This window comes from Bison bison, unplaced genomic scaffold, assembly GCF_000754665.1.
Source record: "Bison bison bison isolate TAMUID 2011002044 unplaced genomic scaffold, Bison_UMD1.0 scf7180017864068, whole genome shotgun sequence".
Taxonomy (NCBI): Eukaryota; Metazoa; Chordata; class Mammalia; order Artiodactyla; family Bovidae; genus Bison; species Bison bison.
The window spans coordinates 2,460,521-2,470,998 of NW_011494640.1; the positions used below are offsets into that span (position 1 = coordinate 2,460,521).

General features: G+C 41.3%; 1 protein-coding gene and 1 pseudogene across 1 annotated transcript in view; both read left to right on the forward strand.

The window, feature by feature from the left end:
• Positions 1 to 10,478, forward strand: part of ZBTB8A (zinc finger and BTB domain containing 8A) — a 55,257-nt gene that overhangs the window by 3,841 nt on the left and 40,938 nt on the right. The gene's annotated exons all lie outside the window — the stretch shown is intronic.
• On the forward strand, positions 533 to 882 carry LOC104986384 (annotated as a pseudogene).

The window sequence follows — 10,478 nt, forward strand, 5'->3', positions numbered from 1 at the left end:
TTTTTAACTTAATGATTCCTAAAATATGTATATTGTCTTTTTCATCCACCTTTAAAGATCTTGAACTTGGTGGGAATCATTAATTCTTTAATATTCTTAGGACTGTTATAGATTAAACTCTTACAGATATTTAAAATGTTTCAAATTTCATTTTTATGTATTTATTTTTGGCTGCGCTGGGTCTCTCTTGCTGTGTGTGAGTTTTCTGTAATTGTGGCAAGCGGGGGCTACTCTCTAGTTGTATGTGAAATCTCCCCCGGCCAGAGACTGAACCCATGTTGTGGCAGGTGGATTCCCAACCACTGGACCATCATGGAAGTCCTCAATTGAATTTTGACTGTCTGCGTGAACTAGTATAACTAGCTGTTTCAACTTATAAGGTCAATCTACTAAAAAGAAAATTTGAAACATATTACCCATTTCCATGACTTAATCACATACTTTGAGAATAACCTAAACCTTTCCTGATGACTCAGGAATACAATTATGGCTCTTTCCCTCCGAGAAGGCTGCAGAGGCAGACTATACAGCCATGGCCAAGATAAAGGCTCAAGACCTTCTTGGCAAGAAGAATGAGGAGCTGCTGAAAAAGTTGGAAGACCTGAAGGTGGAGCTATCCTAGCTGCGTGTGGCTAAAGTGACAGGCAGTGAGGCTTCCAAACTCTCCAAGATTCTCGTTTTTAAATCCATTGCCAGTGTACTCACCGTCATTAACCAGACTCAGAAAGAGAAGCTCGGGAAATCTGTAAGGGTAAGAAGCCTCTGATCTGTGACCCAAGAAAACACGAGCCATGCACCAAGCATGAACAGAACCTGAAGACCAAGAAGCATTGGTGGAAAGAGTGGCTGTTCCCACTCCGGGAATATGCGGTCAAGGCCTGAGCATCCAGGCATCAATAAAACAAGCAAACTGGCAAAAAAAAAAAAGTACAATTATGAATACAAGTTACGTTAATGCTTTGTAGGTGTAAATATTAGTATATCGAGTTATAACTACCCCAATTTATAGGACAATTCCTATTTTCTTGGAAAAATTCCTGTATATCGCTTCTGTTTTTCAGTCTCTATGCCTTAATTTAGTTCCTCACCATTTCTTACTTTGACAACTGCATTAAGCCTTTAAATTAATCTCCCTGGCCCTGCCTTTCCCACTATTTCTCCAGGCTGTTTTGGGTTTTTTTTTCAGGGTATACAAACTGGCTCATCATAACAATAATACCTAATAATTATTGAGCCCTAACTGCATGGTGAGCCACTAGGATATTAAAAAGCAAAGATATCACTTTGCTGACAAATGTCCGTCTAGTCAAAGCTATGGTTCTTCCAGTAGTCATGTATGGATGTGAGAGCTGGACCGTAAAGAAGACAGAGCACGGAAGAATTGATGTTTTTGAACTGTCATGCTGAAGAAGACTCTCGAGAGTCCCCTGGACAGCAAGGAGATCAAACTAGTCAATCTTAAAGGAAATCAACCCTGAATACAATATGCATTGCAAGGGCTGATGCTGAAGCTGAAGCTCCAATACTTTGGCCACCTGATGTGAAAAGCCGACTCATTGGAAAAGACCTTGATGCTGGGAAAGATTGAAGGCAGAAGGAGAAGAGGGTGACAGAGGATGGGGTGGTTGGATGGCATCATTGATTCAATTGTCATGAACTTGGGCAAACTCCGGGAGATGGTGAGGGACAGGGAGGCCTGGCGTCCTGCAGTCCATGGGGTCGCAAAGAGTCAGACACGACTTGGCTACTGAACAACAACAGATGGCACGCTAGGCTTCCCAGGTGGCGCTAATGGTAAAGAAATCATGCCTCTCCTGCCAGTTCAGGAGAGGCAAGAGACACTGGTTCCATCCCTGGGTTGGAAAGATCCCCTGGAGAAGGAAATAGCAACCCACTCCAGTATTCCTGCCTGGGAAATCCCACGGACAGAGTAGCCTGATCCATGGGGTTTCAAAGAGCTGGACATGAATGAGCACACACACACCCACCTGCTTGCTAGGCATTTTGCATACATTATGGTCAGAAAAAATGCAGGACTTAAAAGAGTGCTGGTTTGGGGTCAGTCAGCCTGAATTCCAGTCTGTTCCCTTGCTTCATGTGCAGTCTTGGAGAAGATTTTGTTTTTATTCCTCTGTGCCTCTGTTTCTTGATCTATACCATGTGAATCACAGTAGCACTTATTTCATGAGGCTGTTGTGAGGACTGAAATAAGATAATGGGTGTAAAATGCTTACTACTGTGCTTAGTAAACCTTCAAATATTAGCTATTTACTTTTATGAAGATATAACTCATATACCATAAAATTCACCTTTTAAAGTGTACAATTCAGTGTTTTTTAGTGTATCACAAAGTTATGCAGCCATCACTACTCTGTAATCATAGAACACTTTACTGCATAAAGAAACCGCACATCCATTAATAGCCCCTGACAACACTAACCTACTGTCTGTCTCTCACCTGCCCATGCTGGATATTTCATATAAAAGAAATCATAAAATATATGGTGTCTTGTGACTGGCTTCTTTTGCTTAGCTTGAAGTTTTTAAGTTTCATCCATGTGGTAGCAAATAGGAAATCAGTTTTTCATTCCTTTTTAATGGCTGAATAACTTTCCATTGAGTGGATCTACCACATTTTGTTTGTCCATTTCCCAAATGTTGATGGACATTGGGTTGTTTCTACCCTTTCACTGTTATGAATAATGCTGCTATAAACATTTGTATACAAATTTCTATGGGCATATATAGTTTCATTTCTCTTAAACATAAACATAAACCTGGGAGTGGAATTGCAGTCTTGTGGTAACTCTATGTTTAATCATTTAGGAACTACCAGGCTGTTTTCCAAAATGGGTGTACCATTTTACATTCCAACTGGCAGTACGTGAAGGTTCTGATTTCTACACATCCTGGCCAACACTTGTTATTTTCCTGTGTGTGTGTGTATGTGTGTTTATAGTAGTCAGCCTAATGGGTGTGAAGTCATATCTCACTATGACTTTTACTTGCATTTCCTTAATGACTCCTGATGCTAAACATATCTTCACATGCTCATTGTTGTTTGTCTTTATTTCTTATTGCTGTTAATCTTACTTATCTTTGCTATTATCTTACTTAATCCTCTCAACAGACTTCCTTAGTGCCTCTTAACAGTCAGTATCTCCATTTTACAAAAAGGAAACTGGTACTTAGGGTTAAGTAACTTGACTAAGTCACATAGCTAGTCATTGGTAGACCTATAACCATGTCATTCTTCTTAAAATCCTTCAAAAATGTCCAGACCCACAGAAGTGGAGGGGTTTCAGGAGCTGGCACCTACATACTGTTCTCTGTTCATCTCCCACTGTCCCTTCACAGACCCTGAGTCTCTAGCCACAGCAAACTTTTTTGAAGAGGTCATGCTTTTTAATACTTGCTATGCCTCTGCCCTTTGGGCTTCTGTCTAGAATGTCCTTTGTCCTCTTCTCCATTATGAACTTTTATTCATCCTTCAAGACTCGACTGTTACTGCCTTTTGGAAGCTTTTGTGGACTGGCTTCTTAGGTGGCACTAGTGGTAAAGAACCCTCCTGCCAGTGCAGGAGACTTAAGAGACATGGGTTCAATCCCTGGATCAGGAAGATCTCCTGGAGAAGGGCATCGCAACCCACTCCAGTATTCTTGCCTGGGGAATCCCATGGACAGAGGAGCCTGGCAGGCTACAGTCCATACGGTCGCAAAGAGTTGGACATGACTGAGGCAACTTGGCATGCATGCATGTGGACACTGCCAGGCAGAGTCATTTGCTTCCTTGGTTTTATAGTTTCCTTCTCCTAGGAGTACTTTCTTTCTCTCTCTGCTGATAGACACTGAGGCCTTGTAGGGCACTGATCTTTGATATATCATCAGGGTTGTATTCCCAGGGCCAGGGATTGCCTGGCATTGAGCAGGTGCTCAATAAATAGATATTGAATGAATATGTTTCACATTTCAGAATATCTGTTCTCATGAAAATAAAAAATATTTTTCTTTAAAAAAAGGGAAAGAGAGACTTGCCTGGTGGTCCAGTGGCTAAGACTCTGCACATTCAATGCAAGGGACCCAAGTTCCATCCCTGCCCAGGGCACTAGATCCCACATGCCACAGCTGAGTTTTCATGCCAAAACTAAAGATCCCAAGTGTTGCAGCTAAGACCTGACACAGCCAAAAAATAATATTTTTTTAAAAAAAGAACAAAATATATATGATGGTGAAAGTTGCTCAGTCGTGTCCGACTCTTTTTGGGCCCCATGGACTATACAGTCCATGGGATTTGGAGTGGGTAGCTGTTTCCTTCTCCAGGGATCTTCCCAACCCAAGGATTGAACCGGGGTCTCCTGCATTGCAAGTGGATTCTTTACCAACCAAACTATCAGGGAAGCCCAAAAATATATATAGCTGTATGATTTTCAGAACAGTGTAAAAGTAGTAATTGCATCAAAGCATGAAGTTTCTTTCTTTCCATTGTTTTTCTAACTCTTCAGTAAATCTCCATTGCTCTTGAGTCCTGGACTTTCTGCAGTATCTGAACTGTCAAAGGTACAGCAAACACCTTTGTATTGGCTTCAGGGCCCTCTGTCTCGCTGGTTGTTGGATAAGGTGAAACACAGCGTTCTTATAATTTCAGCATATTGCGGGGGGAGCTTTATTCCAAAATCTTTTTTTATCATCAGAATACACTTTTTTTTTTAAACGCAGAATACACTTCACACCAAACCAGGCCATAATTTCATCTAAGACCTTCTTAATAAGTACATTAGAATAGCATTCTAAGCCTAAACATTAAAATTTTAAACTTCCAATTTTCAAATCTTACAGAGTACTGATCTCATTCTCATGAAGTCTCCTCTCTGATAACATTTTAAAAACAATCTAAATTTTAAATAAGTGTCTAAGTGTCTGTTAATGGACGAATGGATAAATAAAATGTGGTTTATATATAATGGGATAATATTCGGTCATGACAAAAAAGAAATCCTGTCATGTGTGACAACATGGATGGACCCAAAAAATAATATGCTAAGTGAATTAAGCTAGGTGGAGAAAGACAAATACTGTGTGTTATCACTTATACATGAAATCTGAAAACTCCAACTCATAGAACAGAGTAGAAAAGTAGTCAGGGACTGGAGGGTGGGGAAAATAGGGTGAGATTGCTAAAAAGGCACAAAATTTTCAGCTATAAGATGAATAAGTTCTGAGGATCTAATGTATAACATAGAGACTATAGTTGATAACACTGTATTATACAATTGAAATTTGCTAAGGGAGCAGAACTTAAATGTTCTCACCAAAAAAAAGAAAGGGTAAAGATGGTGCAGTGGTCAAGAATCTGCCTGCCACTGCAGGAGATGCAAGAAACACAGGTTCTATCCCTGGGTCGGGAAGATGCCCTGAAGGAGGAAATGGCAATCCACTCCAATATTCTTGCCTGGAAAATCCCATGAACAGAGGAGCCAGGTGGGCTGCAGTTCATGGGGTCACAAAGAGTCAGACACAACTCAGCAAATCAGCATGCATTAATTAACTAGGTAGGAGGAATCCTTTTACAATGTATATCAGATACCATAATGTACACTTTAATATCTTACAGATTTATTTGTCAGTTCTATCTTAATGAAGCTGAAAAAAAAAATCTGAATAACATACCCTGGTTTATCAGTTTAGTTCAGTAGCTCAGTTGTGTCCCACTCTTTGTGACCCCATGGACTGCAACATGCCAGGCCTCCCTGTCCATCACCAACTCCAGGAGTTTACTCAAATTCATGTCCATTGAGTCAGTGATGCCATCCAACCATCTCATCCTCTGTCGTCGGCTTCTCTTCCCGCCTTCAATCTTTCCCAGCATCAGGGTCTTTTCAAATGAGTTAGCTCTTCGAAAGCAGGTGGCCAAAGTATTGGAGTTGCAGCTTCAACATCAGTCCTTCCAATGAACACTCAGGACTGATCTCCTTTAGGATGGACTGGTTGGATCTCCTTGCAGTCCAAGGGACTCTCAAGAGTCTTCTCCAACACCACGGTTCAAAAGCATCAATTCTTTGGCACTCAGCTTTCTTTATAGTCCAAGTCTCACATCCATACATGACTACTGGAAAAACCATAGCTTTGACTAGACGGACCTTTGTTGGTAAAGTAATGTCTTTGCTTTTTAATATGCTGTCTAGGTTGGTCATACCTTTGTTTCCAAGGAGTAAGCATCTTTTAATTTCATGGCTGCAGTCACCATCTGCAGTGATTTTGGAGCCCCAAAAAATAAAGTCAGAGCGTAGTTAATGAGGTAGTATTTGTAATGGGAAAATGGCAAAAATTGTTACTAGAAAATTACTCTTCCTTAGGGTGAGACCCACAAAAACTAGTTAGAGTAACTAATTAGTTGGCTAGTTTGCTATCCTCAGGTACACTGTGGTTCTGAAATGGTCACTCTCTCTGTGTATACATATATGATGAAACCAGTCAGATCTTTTCTGTGACCTCTTGTGTGTAAGTTAAAATTCTTGAGGTCACAATAAAATGTATAGTAATAAAATTCTAAAATGTTTACATTTTCTACTCAATTAAAGCAGTGTTTTAAAGTGGCCTGCATAACTAGTAATATTACTGTGATAATAGCTAACATCTCTCAGGGGCTTTTTCTAAGACTGCTGCTGCTAAGTGGCTTCAGTCGTGTCCGACACTGCGACCCCATAGACAGCAGCCCACCAGGTTCCCCTGTCCCTGGGATTCTCCAGGCAAGAATGCTGGAGTGGGTTGCCATTTCCTTCTCCAATGCATGAAAGTGAAAAGTGAAAGTGAAGTCGCTCAGTCGTGTCTGACTCTGAGTGACCCCACGGACTGTAGCCTACCAGGCTCCTCCGTCCATGGGATTTTCCAGGCAAGAGTACTGGAGTGGGGTGCCATTGCCTTCTCCGTTTCTAAGACAGTCACTATTACAAGCACTTTCAGTTCAGTTTAGTTCAATCACTCAGTTGTGTCCAACTCTTTTCGACCCCATGTACTGCAGCACGCCAGGCTTCCCTGTCCATCACCAATGCCCAGAGCTTACTCGGACTCATGTCCATAGAGCTGGCAATGCCATCCAACCATTTTATCCTCTGTCATCCCCTTCTGCCTTCAATCTTTCCCAGCATCAGGGTCTTTTCCAGTGAGTCAGTTCTTTGCATCAGGTGGTCAAAGTATTGGAGTTTCAGCTTCAGCATCAGCCCTTCCAATGAATATTCAGGACTGATTTCCTTTAGGCTTGACTGTTTTGATCTCCTTGCAGTCCATGGGACTCTTCAAAAGCATCAATTTTTTGGCACTCAGCTTTATAGTCCAACTCTCACATCCATACATGACTACTGGAAAAACCAGTACTTTACTTAGATTATCTTTTCATTTACTATGTCCCATAACTGGAAGATATTATTGCTAGTCCCATTTTATAGATGAAGAAACTAAGGTACAGGGACATTAACATCCCAGGAAGGTTAATGTATGGCAGAGCCAGAATTTGCACCGAGGCAGTCTGATTCCAGAGCATGTATCGTCAAGCACACTGCTCAGTACTGCAGCTCACACAGACCAGTCACCCTTCTGCTTATGTATTGAGGCAACTGGTGTGCTAATATGTCATCTGGGCCCAGTTGCAGGAAAGAGAAACCACTCTAGCATTTTAGTCTGTTTGCAGAATTACTCGAAGGGCTGGGAGGCATGGGCCTTCAGAAATTATTCCCAGCACCAGACTACTTATCAGGCCCTCCAGGGGAGGGTCTCAGGAGGCCACCCCAGCCACATCTGAGTTCCAGATGACATTGCTTGCTGCAGTTCAAGGGTCAGGAAATTGCTATTCTGAAACTGCCCCTCAACACCCACCAACTAGTAACGGCTATCTCCACCAAACTTGTCTCTTGACAGCTGTGAGGTTCGGGACGCTGGAACACTGCAGAAAAACCCAATGTTTCCATAAATGTGCTTGCCAGCATTAACAGTCAGAAGAGCAGAAAGATGGCTCCCGCCCCATTTCTGCCTTCCAAATCTCACGAAACAGCTGACAGATAGACCCCATTTCACATGGGGAAACATAACTGTAGAGGAGTCTGGGAAATGGACATTTTAATTTTCCACAAGGAAGTTAGAAAGGATGCTGGGGGTTAATACTCAAATCCACTCAGATAATTTTCTGCTAGGGTAGAATTTGGTGGTTGTCACTAAAGATGACATTTCATCAGTATATATAAACTGTTTCTGGTACAGACTATGTTCAAAAATCAGTTCTCTTTAAAAAAGCCCCAGAATTTTTACTTGCCTCTGTACAGACCCAGTACAGTGGACAGTGCCAGTTAGTTTTCTTAAGTAACATTGTTGAACTGGTTAACACTAAATAGTTATAGCTATTAAAGCTATCAAAGTGAATACCCTTTACTGAGTGTCCTTCTCACTCACTGGGGCTAGGAGTGGATGAGGTTTTAGGGTTGGGAGGAGTTGTTCTCAAAAGTTATTGGGCTTCCCTGGTGGCTCAGTGGTAAAGAATCCTCCTGCCAATGCAGGGAGCAGAGGTTCGATCCCTAGTCCAGGAAGATCCAACGTGCCACGAAGCAACCGAGCCTGTGCGCCACAACTGTTGAGCCTGTGCTCTAGAACCTGGGAGCCACAGCTGCTGAAGCCTGCACACTGGAGAGTTCATTCTCCACAAGAGAAGCCACTGCAAGGAGAGTAGCGTCCCCTTGCTGCAACTAGAAAAAAGCCCATGCAGCAACAAGGACTCAGCACAGCCAAAAAAAAGAAAACAGGTTATTTATTTTGTTCCCCCAACTACAGAGTCCTAGTTTACCTCTAAATTAGACCCTGCTGTTTTAATGATGGGTATTTCTTAAAATCCTTTTCATAGCCAACTCTATTCTTTGCTGTATTTCAAATGTAAACACATAAAAAGTGTTGATAACCCATCTCCATAGGTTTGCTGCTTCCCAGCTCCCTCACCTTTTGCTCTCAGCTTGTTTTTTGTCCCTTTATTTAAAAAAAAATTTTTAAAGTCTCCCATTCTTCCCAGCTGTAGAGACTGTGGGAATTTTTTTTATATAAACTTTGCCAATCATAAGAGGAAATAACATTACACTTTATGGAATACTCAGGTCATCTTGGCTCTTTTCTCTTTTGGTTGCTGCTCAAAATGTTGTGTTGTTGTTAACTTCCAGGTCAGTGTTTTGAATGCTTTAATTTGCCAGAATTCAGACCTCCTCATGAGTGGGTAACTGATGTGTTTATTTTATTAACTAAAGTATATTTGAGCAGTTATCTTTTGTCTGGTGGTGTTTTCAGGATGCTTATTTAAAAGTTATTTCATTTCATTTTCTTCTTTACAACCGCTATATTTAAAATTTTTTCTACAAGTATATAATGCTTTTATTTTATTTTTAAATTTAATTAATTTACGTATTTCTGACTGTGCTGGGTCTTTACCGCTCTGCGGGGGCTATTCTCTGCAGCATGCAGGCTTCTCATTGCAGCGGCTTCTCTTGCTGCAGAGCACAGGTTCTAGGGAGCGTGGGCTTCAGTAGTTGCAGCGCCCGGGCTCAGTAGTTGTGGCACACGAACTTAGTTGCTTTGTGGCACGTGGGATCTTCCTGGACCAGGGATCAAATGTGTATCCCCTGCATTGACAGGCAGATTCTTTACCACTGAGCCAGCAGGGAAGCCCTATAATACCTTTTTAAAATTAAAAATAACCTGTATTACTTTAAAAATGATTTCATTAATTTAGTCAAAATTATTTTGATGGGAATTCTTAGCTTAATTGATTGATTTAAAAAGCATTTAATTCATTTTCCACTGCCTATGAACGTAAAGCCTTAACAGTCTCTACATTAACAAAATTTCATCAATGAGCAAAATAGTTGAACAGATTTTTTTGGGGGGGGGGAATGAAAAAGGTTTGGATTAGAGTAGAAATGCATGGGCTCAGTTACTCTATGGCATGTAGGATCTTCCCATAGCAGGGATTGAACAAGTGTCCCATGCATTGCAAGGTGGACTCTTCACCAGTGGACCATCAGGGAAGCCCAACACTCAAACATTTTTAATACAAGAATTAAATTTGCAGCTGCTCCTGCAAATTGAGAGACACTGGTTCAGTCTGGCAAACAAATGAAAGATCTGGGTGACTGTAATATGCCAAAGCCTTTGACTGTGTGGATCACAATAAACTGTGGAAAATTCTGAAAGAGATGGGAATACCAGATCACCTGCCCTGCCTCTTGAGAAACCTATATGCAGGTCAGGAAGCAACAGTTAGAACTGGACATGGAACAACAGACTGGTTCCAAATAGGAAAAAACGTACATCAAGACTGTATATTGTCACCCTGCTTATTTAACTTCTATGCAGAGTACATCATGAGAAACGCTGGGCTGGAAGAAGCACAAGCTGGAATCAAGATTGCCAGGAGAAATATCAATAACCTCAGATATGCAGATGACACCACCT